We start from the raw sequence: 9,094 nt of genomic DNA on the forward strand, positions 1-9,094 counted from the left end.
GATAGATAGATAGATAGATAGATAGATAGATAGATAGATAGATAGATAGATAGATATTCAAGAGACATGAGCAAATAGGGAAGCCAAAAACATATAAAACAATGTTCATAGTAGGTTTATTCACAATAGCACCAAATCTGAAACCACCTAAATATCCATCAACCAGTGGTATAGTCAGTTAATTGAATAATACTCAGCAATTTTAAAAGACTCTTGCTATATACAACATGGATAAATCTCACAGACAAAATGTGATGAAGATATCTAAATATTAAAAAGTACACACTAAGTGATTTTATTTGTATGGAGAACAGATAACCCTAACTTACAGCAATAGAAATCATTAGAATGGTTAACCCTTGGGAGGAGGTTGACTAGTAAGAACCACAAGGAAGCCTCTGGATCTGGGTGGTGGGCACAATCCATCTCACTGTTTGCCTGCGCTGAAGCCTACCTTGCTATTCTCAAGCCCGTTTTTCCTCACGTAGCAATATATTATGAAAATTTTGGTGTCAACAAAAGTAGCCCTGTTTTATCTATTTTAAGTTGCTGTCCCTTTTTGTAATTAAACATAGTTTTAGGAACCTTATCTAAGTAAATTATAAATGCTACAGCTTCAGCTTCATCTCGCAAATCACATGAAGAAAGAGAACTTGGAACTGTGGAGATAGTCAAACCTAGGTTTAAAACTGAATTTTGTCACTGATGGCTGTGTAACCTTAGACCAAAAAATGTACCCATCTGGCCTCAGTTTCCCCATCTTTAAAATGGGGATAACGCCTCCCTTGTGAAATTTGTTAGAAAGTCTTAAAACAATGAATGGAAGGAGCTTAATCCTAATAAGTGCTCATCGAATGACAGATTTCTTTTTTTTTTTTTAGATTTATTTATTTATTTTAGAAAGAGAGAGAGCATACAAGCAGGGGGAGGGGCAAAGGGAGAGGGAGAGAGAGAATCTCAAGCAGACTCCCTGCTGAGAATGGAGCCCGAGGTGGGGCTTTACCTCAGGACACTGAGATCATGACCTGAGTAGAAACCAAGAGTTGGATGCTTAACTGATGGAGCCACACAGGTGCCCCTTGAATGACAACTTTCTTCTCTTCCACACTCACCAAGGCCTTGCTCATAGAGCCCTCAATAAAAAAATGATGATTCTCTTACCTTGTTCTTGTACCCAAGCAGCAATGTAGAGAATGAATGAAGGCCAGCATCAGCTCAACATGCTTCCTAATGCCGAACACTTCTTTCAAGTTCAGGAGATACTGTTTAGCTGACCACACCATTTAAGATCTGAAGATGGATTCTAAGAATTCAGAGTAATGAGTATCCTGAATTTCTCTCACCAGTCATGGACAGAAATCCCCTCACAATGCACTGAGCTTCAAGGCTGACTGGCAGGATTTGGCACATCCAGGCTAGTCCCTGAATCAAAAGTAAGAGAGATATGTTTTAAATAATGAGGATTTGAAGAAGTAAAATAGTTCTACTCTATGATCAGTTTTCCCACGTGGAAGCTTTTCTATGCCTTGAATCAGTCTTGGTTTTTTCCTAGTATAATATCCTGGTCTCACAAGGGTAGAGACAGAATCAGACAAATTTAGAGCAGTGAGTACAGTTGATCCCATAATCTGTACCTTACTGAGAAGATCTGTGGCTGTGTGCTCATGGTGTCTTTAGAGCCTCCTACCTTCTAACAGGCTCTAACTCAACCAACCCCTTGCCATGGGCATCTCATAAACCTTATCCTGAGCAAGGCCCACCCCACTGTTTTTCACCACCAGCGGATCTTCCAGTGTGAGATTCACGAAACTGTATTTCTTACCAGAGTCCTTGCTTTCCCCCAGAGATGGTTGCCTGTCTTCTTGTGGTTTTCCTGAGCAACATGAGGACAGATGCCATGACTAACTTATTCACAGGTGTAATCCTGGGTGAACTAATGTTAAAGTGATTGAATTGTCCAATATATACCATATCTACTGATTGCTGAAATCACTTCACTCACTCACTTCTTGATTCAATATTTATTAAATATCTCCTATGTGCCAAGAACTGTGTAAGGCGCCAGGGTGACAAAGATAACACAGTCCTCTGCCCACAAGAATCTCCAGATGAAAGAGAGAGTGTGTGGAAGTGAGTAATATGACTAGAGCTATCAGAAAGATATGACCATGCTGCTCTTGACACCTGGAGGAGGAAGAATTAAATCTGTTTGAATAGATGAGCTAATGCTTCCAGGACTTGTGGCCAGCTCAGTGTTTAGGATGAGTAGCAGTTCTCCAAGTGAACAATGGGGGAAGGGGAGGCATTCTTGTCAAAGGGAACTGAATGATGTGCATGGGGTGGATCTGGACTTCACAGAGCAAAAAAATCGAGTTTGTGTTGGATCTGAAGGACACAAAAGGCCCATCTGTACATGGGTACCATTTGGAGGCATGGCAGGAAGTGATAGGAAAAGCCTTCAAAACTTTCTCCCTAAAAGTAATTTCTTTCTTGGTAACTGGGAATATTTGAAAACACTGTCAAAATAACTGCCTCTTTTCTTCCTCCCCGGCAATCTTTTGGCAGCTGTGCCTTCCTGACCCCACCTCTGTTTCTCTGTCTCCTCTATTTTCTAACCAACTTGCAACTTTCCCTTCCTCAGTCTCAGAGTCCCTGTAAGAGTCAGTAGGAAAGTACTGCTGCCCCAGGTTAAGAGGGAAAAAAGGACCTGGAGAACGCTATTTCAGGACCACAGTGGTGTGGGGCCTGCCCACCATCCACACATCAATAATGCCTATCCAGACCCTTGAGGTCCTATGCAAACCTGGAAATACAGCCTCAAAGTCTAGTAAGCAAACAAGGAAAAATGGACAAAGCCCGAAGCACAATATGAAATTTTAAAATATGCCTCTCAATAATTGGCAAAACAGACCAATTGTAGTCAAGGTATACTCTACATCTGAAACTAATGATGTACTATATGTTGGCTAATTGAATTTAAATAAAAATTTTAAAAATAAATAAAATATTTGAAGAATATGAAAACAAAGTTGGCCTAATGGATCTATATATAATACTGCATCTAGTAATTACAAAAGTTTTACAAAAATTTAAAGTCTGGAACATTTCCCAAAATTGAGTATCCATTGTGCAGTATCAACATATTTCAAAGGACTGAAATCATACAGACTATATTCTTTGACTTGTGAATATTTAAAAGTATATTCTTTAATTTCCAAACAGACGAGGATTTTTTAGTTATCTTTTGTTACTGGTTGCTAGCTTGGTTGGATAGTTGTCAAAGAATATATCACAATATAAATTAGAAAAATATTTTGAACTTAATAAAGTAGAAATGAGTAGTATCACTTCTCTGGAGGTTGAATAACAATGAGTTTTTATATACTGCGTTAAAGATCTTAAATTCTTAAGCAAAACATTAAGAGCTCAGTGGACTGAAAGGCACATGATATAAAAACAAATTTTTCACAGTAGGAATTAAAATTAACAAGCGAATATAGAAATACATTCAGCCTTACTAATTATAGTAGCAAAATATAAAAAATATAAATAAAAAAGAAATGTCACATTTTATGTCAATTAAATTTAAAGTATTTTTTAAATTATAATACCTACTGCTGATAAGATTGAAATCAAGTACTGTATTTATACATTTCTATTAGCAGAGTAAATTAGTACAATCTTTTAAGGCAATATGAAGGCATGTTTTTAAAACATAAAAATGATTATATCCTTTGATTTGGTTAATCTCATTCCTGAGAATTTATTCCAAGGAAATCATTCAAAAGAAGAGGGGAAAATACTATTCATGGCACTGTTGACAGTAACATCATTTACAAAGCTCACAAATAGAAATTTCCTAATGCTCATTAATGAACTTCAATAAAAATGAACTACCACCTACTGGATGGATGCTAGAGAGGAAAATATGATTAAGACATAGTCTCGGGCACCTGGGTGGCTCAGTTGGTTAAGTGACTGCCTTCGGCTCAGGTCATGATCCCGGAGTCCCTGGATCGAGTCCCACATTGGGCTCCCTGCTCGGCGGGGAGTCTGCTTCTCCCTCTAACCCTACCCCCTCTTGCGCTCTCTCTCTCACTCTCTCTCTCTCTCAAATAAATAAATAAAATCTTTAAAAAAAAAAGAAAGACATAGTCTCTACCCTAAAAACAGTCACAATTTGGACAGGGGGAATAAGAAGGTATTGAATGACAAACTGAATGACAAACAGTAATTATGAAAAGTATACAGACCTGGGGAAGAGGGAAATGCTTAAGACAATAATAATGGAAGAAAAGCAGAGTATAATCTTTTATCTGTTATGGTTCAATTGTATATACATATGTACAAGGGCTAACATGGATAAATAAAAATGGGATTGGGAAGTACGTTTTTCTTTACATTTTACTTAAAATAGTTATAATTTATTTGGACAACAGTGTAATAACTTTTTAAACTGTCCTATGATAATATTCATAATGCTTGAACAACCTTTGAATAATCAAATGAAAGTGAGACCCAAGTGTATTGTTTAAAATTAGTTCAATTTTTAGCAAGTCCCAGTAGCTATTATCTCCTTGGCACATTTGCCTATTTCAACATTTGGCTCTGCTACATACACAGTCAGATCTTCACATATATTTTCATTTATGTAACACTGGTTTCCAACCAACACAGTTCTCTATAACCTTCTTCCTCATCCCCAGGCATGTGATCAAGACTGCAGCTGCTTTTCACAGCCCTTCTTTCTCTTACTCCCATTATTTTTTTAAGTGTTTAATTCTGCACTAGAAAGGCTCTTGGCCAAGATCTTCAGCTGCTCCCAGTCCTGAAGAGAAGGTAGACAGAGGCTGTGATTGCCTCCTCTGTGGGTTCCATATGTGGAAGCTGGATCAAATGAGGTCTTTCAGTGGCATGGGTCCAGGAGTAGGGAAAAGAGAGTTTAGGATCCCTGACCTCAAAGATCCTAGCTTGGGGCACAAAGCACCAATAGGGGTAGATGAATAAAGGAGGTGGTACAACTATGACCATATGTAAGGGTTCTGGAGTCATATTTTCTGGGTTTCAATTCTGACTTATCAATAAATCCCAATGTATTCATCTATGAAATGGTGGCAATAATAACCCTTTACCTCACAGAACAATTACAAGATTGAGATCAAGCATACACATCCATAACACAGTACCTGGCTCATGGTAAGCACTCAATAAATGGTAGTTTAACTATTGTTTTTTCAATTATTGCTGAGAAGAGGACTTCTTGCACAGGGCTGTTCAGAAAAGGCCCTCTAGTCACATAAGGGAGACATCAGAACATCATATGGGTCTCAGTAGGAAAGGGTAGGCCATGCTAGCAATTTGTTCTGAGCATTCTTCAAACATGCCCTCCCACCCCCCCTTGTCTGTTATGCACTACTCCCCAGGAGGATACTTACGGCTACCAATGGCAGGCAGAGTTGTTGATTCCATCACAAATGGACAGCTGACATTTCAGCCACATAACCAAAGAGGCCACTCCCAAGGAGCTCCCAAACTTAACTTGAGTCTAGCCACCTCTGCCTTGACTCACTCTCTAAAGTAGCCCTTCTGGGGCGCCTGGATGGCTCAGTCGTTAAGCATCTGCCTTCGGCTCAGGTCATGATCCCAAGGTCCTGGGATCGAGCCCCTGCGTCGGGCTCCCCGCTCGGCGGGAAGCCTGCTTCTCACTCTCCCACTCCCCCTGCTTGTGTTCCCTCTCTCGCTGTGTCTCTCTCTGTCAAATAAATAAATAAAATCTTAAAAAAAAAAAAAAAGTAGCCCTTCTTCATAGCACCCCTTAACAACACATTCACAGTTCATTTAAGAGCATATCTTTACTGCAGTGCAACAATCTGGGAGATACAAATTACACAGTTCAAATAAAACACAATGACACAATCACAATCCACACAGGTGTTATGCAAGGAGAGCCCTTAATGGTTGCAATCATCCCTCCGAAAATCATACACTGCAGCCCAGATTCTAACTCCTGACCCTCTGTCCAGTCACACTACTTCTTTCTCCAAGGTCTCATAGAGTCCCCTTTAGCCTCTAGGGTCCCAGGAAAAGTAATGACTTTCACTTAAGGTATTCTGACCACAGGACTGACCAATTTTCCTCAACAGCTTGGCCCACAAAACTGACAGGCTCCTGATTTCATCCATAAAGATACAGTCTCATGCTCTGCAAACAAAAGGCAGTTTGTAGGACTGGTGGCCAACTGTGAACTGTTTCATTCGGGCCCACAAGTGCAGAAATTGAGAATAAATGTTTTAAAGGGAATATAGCGACTTGACAGAGCCAAGACACCCAGCATATGATCAGTCGCCTCATATGGGATTTATACTAGATTTGAACTCATACAATGAATTGCATGTAGCATGAGTTGTGTCATTAGTCACGTGCCACTGCAGAAACATTTACTTGTCAGTGTAAGATTGGCAGAGGAACTGGAGAACTAATCCTTTACTACAGGTTGTCTGAGAAGCATTAGTTTAACCTCTGAGCTAAATTTTCCAGAAAAGCTTGTACTACTGGTTAGCTATCTCTTTGACTTCACAAAAACAGTTTTAAAACCATGAATGCCCAGGAGAGAAGGCAGAAATACAGCACAACCATCTTTTTTATTTTTTAATAAAGAGCATTAAACAACAAAGCAGAACTATACCAAAAGTCTACAGTCTTCATAATTATTTCATAAAAGATCAAGTTAATGCCAAAAAGGAGAAAGGACAAGTTCAGTGTAAGTTACCAAGAACTGTGGGCCATCACGTATGAACATATACAGCTCTGCCTATACACAGAGATTTTCACTACATTTTCCTCACTTCCCAGACTGGTAGAAATGTTGTCATGACTGGTCCACAGACTCCCATTTAGGAAGCACTGGTCTATCTAGCTTTCCTGGCTCCTATTTCACTGACCCTTAAGTCCTCCAATGCCTCGAGTGACCTTGCTTCCTCTGTCTGGGAAGTTCAGAGTCCTTAGCATGGCATACCAGTTTCTCAATGATCTAGGGTGCTGTTCACCCCTCCAACATTAACTCTCAAGATAATTCCCAGCATTGTGCTAAACATTTTCAGTTCCCTAGCACATTCAAAGGACCCAATATGCCCCAGACAAAAGGAGTGCCATGCAGGCTTATAATTACAAATACATGAAATTAACAGAACCCAGTGGGACTAGCTTGAGGTACAGGACTGATTAAGGTGAGAGCTTATGTCTCCTTTATCTCCTCCTTAGCCTGGTTATTTCCCTCTCAATACATAGATATTAAGGATAAGCTCCCTTCTCATCAGAAATCCAGGAACGGTGCATAGATTAAATTACTTATCATCTATCACTTCCAATGTAGTTACCAGACAATACACTCAGGCCACAGGTACCACATTCCAGGCAGCAATCTGGCCCTCCAGAGATGAATCTGTGGATTAATGCTCCCTATCCTTTGATCTCCAAACCCCTTCACTGCTTAAATAAACCTGGAAACTCCATTAGCAGGCTTTTTCTTTTCTTTCACAGTTTCTGTCCTCTAGGCCATTTCTCTAAGTGACATTACTGCTTTCAGCTACCAGACCTTGTTCTGAGTTCACACTCTCTACCCTTGGATAAAATGGTCTCTAAATAAGTTGTGACTGTCCTGGCTCAAGGTCATCAACATCTGGCTCACCTGTATTTTTCTAAACCACAGCTTCCAACCAAGCATAACCTTTGGTTACAATAAAAGAACGTATTATTTGCAAGATACAAATAAGGGTGAACAAGGGAAAGGGAGGTAACCTATCACACTATTTCCTAAAGATATCATCTAGAAGCAGCCAACCTATAAAGGATTATACTTTTTCATAATGAAGCTACTGTACTCTGTTATGGAAGGAGGGAGAGAGAGACAGACAGATGGAAATCAGATAAGATAGCAAATAATCCTTTGACCTAGAAAAGATGTACCATATAGAAAAACAACAAATTGACTTTTTGTTTAATAGATCAATCTCCTGTGAAATGTCCCATGAGGCAAGTGGCTAGTATCCCATTGTATGGGGTAGCCCTGATAAAATCACCCCTTGAAGAAGTGCAACTGAGGGGCAGTTTCCATTTCCTACTAGGTTACAGCCTCCTACATGGTCCAGGCATAAACAGCTCTCTACAAGGTCCATTTCTTAAAGCAACATCTTCAGTTTCTGCGGAAAGGTTTCCCTTCTTGAGTGGAACGAAATCACTCACTTCTACCATTCCTATAGCCTACACTCAGATGGTCATGCCATACTTTCATTTACAGTGGAAACATATCCAAACTTCCTGATCTTTTTTTCATCTATCCATGTGATTCCTGTCCTTGAGAAGTGACAACTTGGTTACAATGGTTAAAAATAAAAATCTGAGTCCGCCGGGGGTGGAGGGGGGCAGGGGCGGGGTGCTGGAACTCCTGTATATCATTGAGTAGTAAGTGTAATGTTGCCATCTACAGAAAAGGTAACAATTCAAGGTGGAGGAGGGTGCATGTAAGATAGTGCAAAAGGCAGTATCAAAGTTGCAAACTCAACGAGCCTAATAAAGTCCAGAAAAGATCAAAGGAAAGGAGAGAGAAGTAGGAGGGCATCTGAGAAAGCAAAGAGCAAGGGCTGTAAGGTAGGAAGTGAGACTGCTTGTGGTGTTGAGTGGGGAGAAAGAACTGTCTGGTACTCACAGAGTCCTTTGGGGAGAGGCAAGAGGTAGGGCTGGATTGGTGTGACCAGGCCAAAAAGGGGAGGGCCTAATAACCTGCACATGGGGAAGAAGGGAATAGAAAATGTTTCAATAAAGTTTCTTACTGGAATTAAGCTAGTATAAATCTGAAGTAAGTTCTGATAAGATGTATATTGTAAGCCTTAGAGTAATCCACTAGAAAAATAACTCAAAACATAGTTTAAAAAAATCATAAAACGAATTAAAATGACCTACCAGAAAATATTCATTTGCAAATATCTTCTCCCATTCTGAACTGTACACTTTAAATGGGTGAAGAGTATAGTTTGTGAGTTGTACCTCAATAAAGCTATTTTTAAAAAAAGGACACGAGAGCCAGTTTTGTACATAA

The sequence above is a fragment of the Neomonachus schauinslandi genome, chromosome 1 (assembly GCF_002201575.2).
Source record: "Neomonachus schauinslandi chromosome 1, ASM220157v2, whole genome shotgun sequence".
NCBI lineage: Eukaryota > Metazoa > Chordata > Mammalia > Carnivora > Phocidae > Neomonachus > Neomonachus schauinslandi.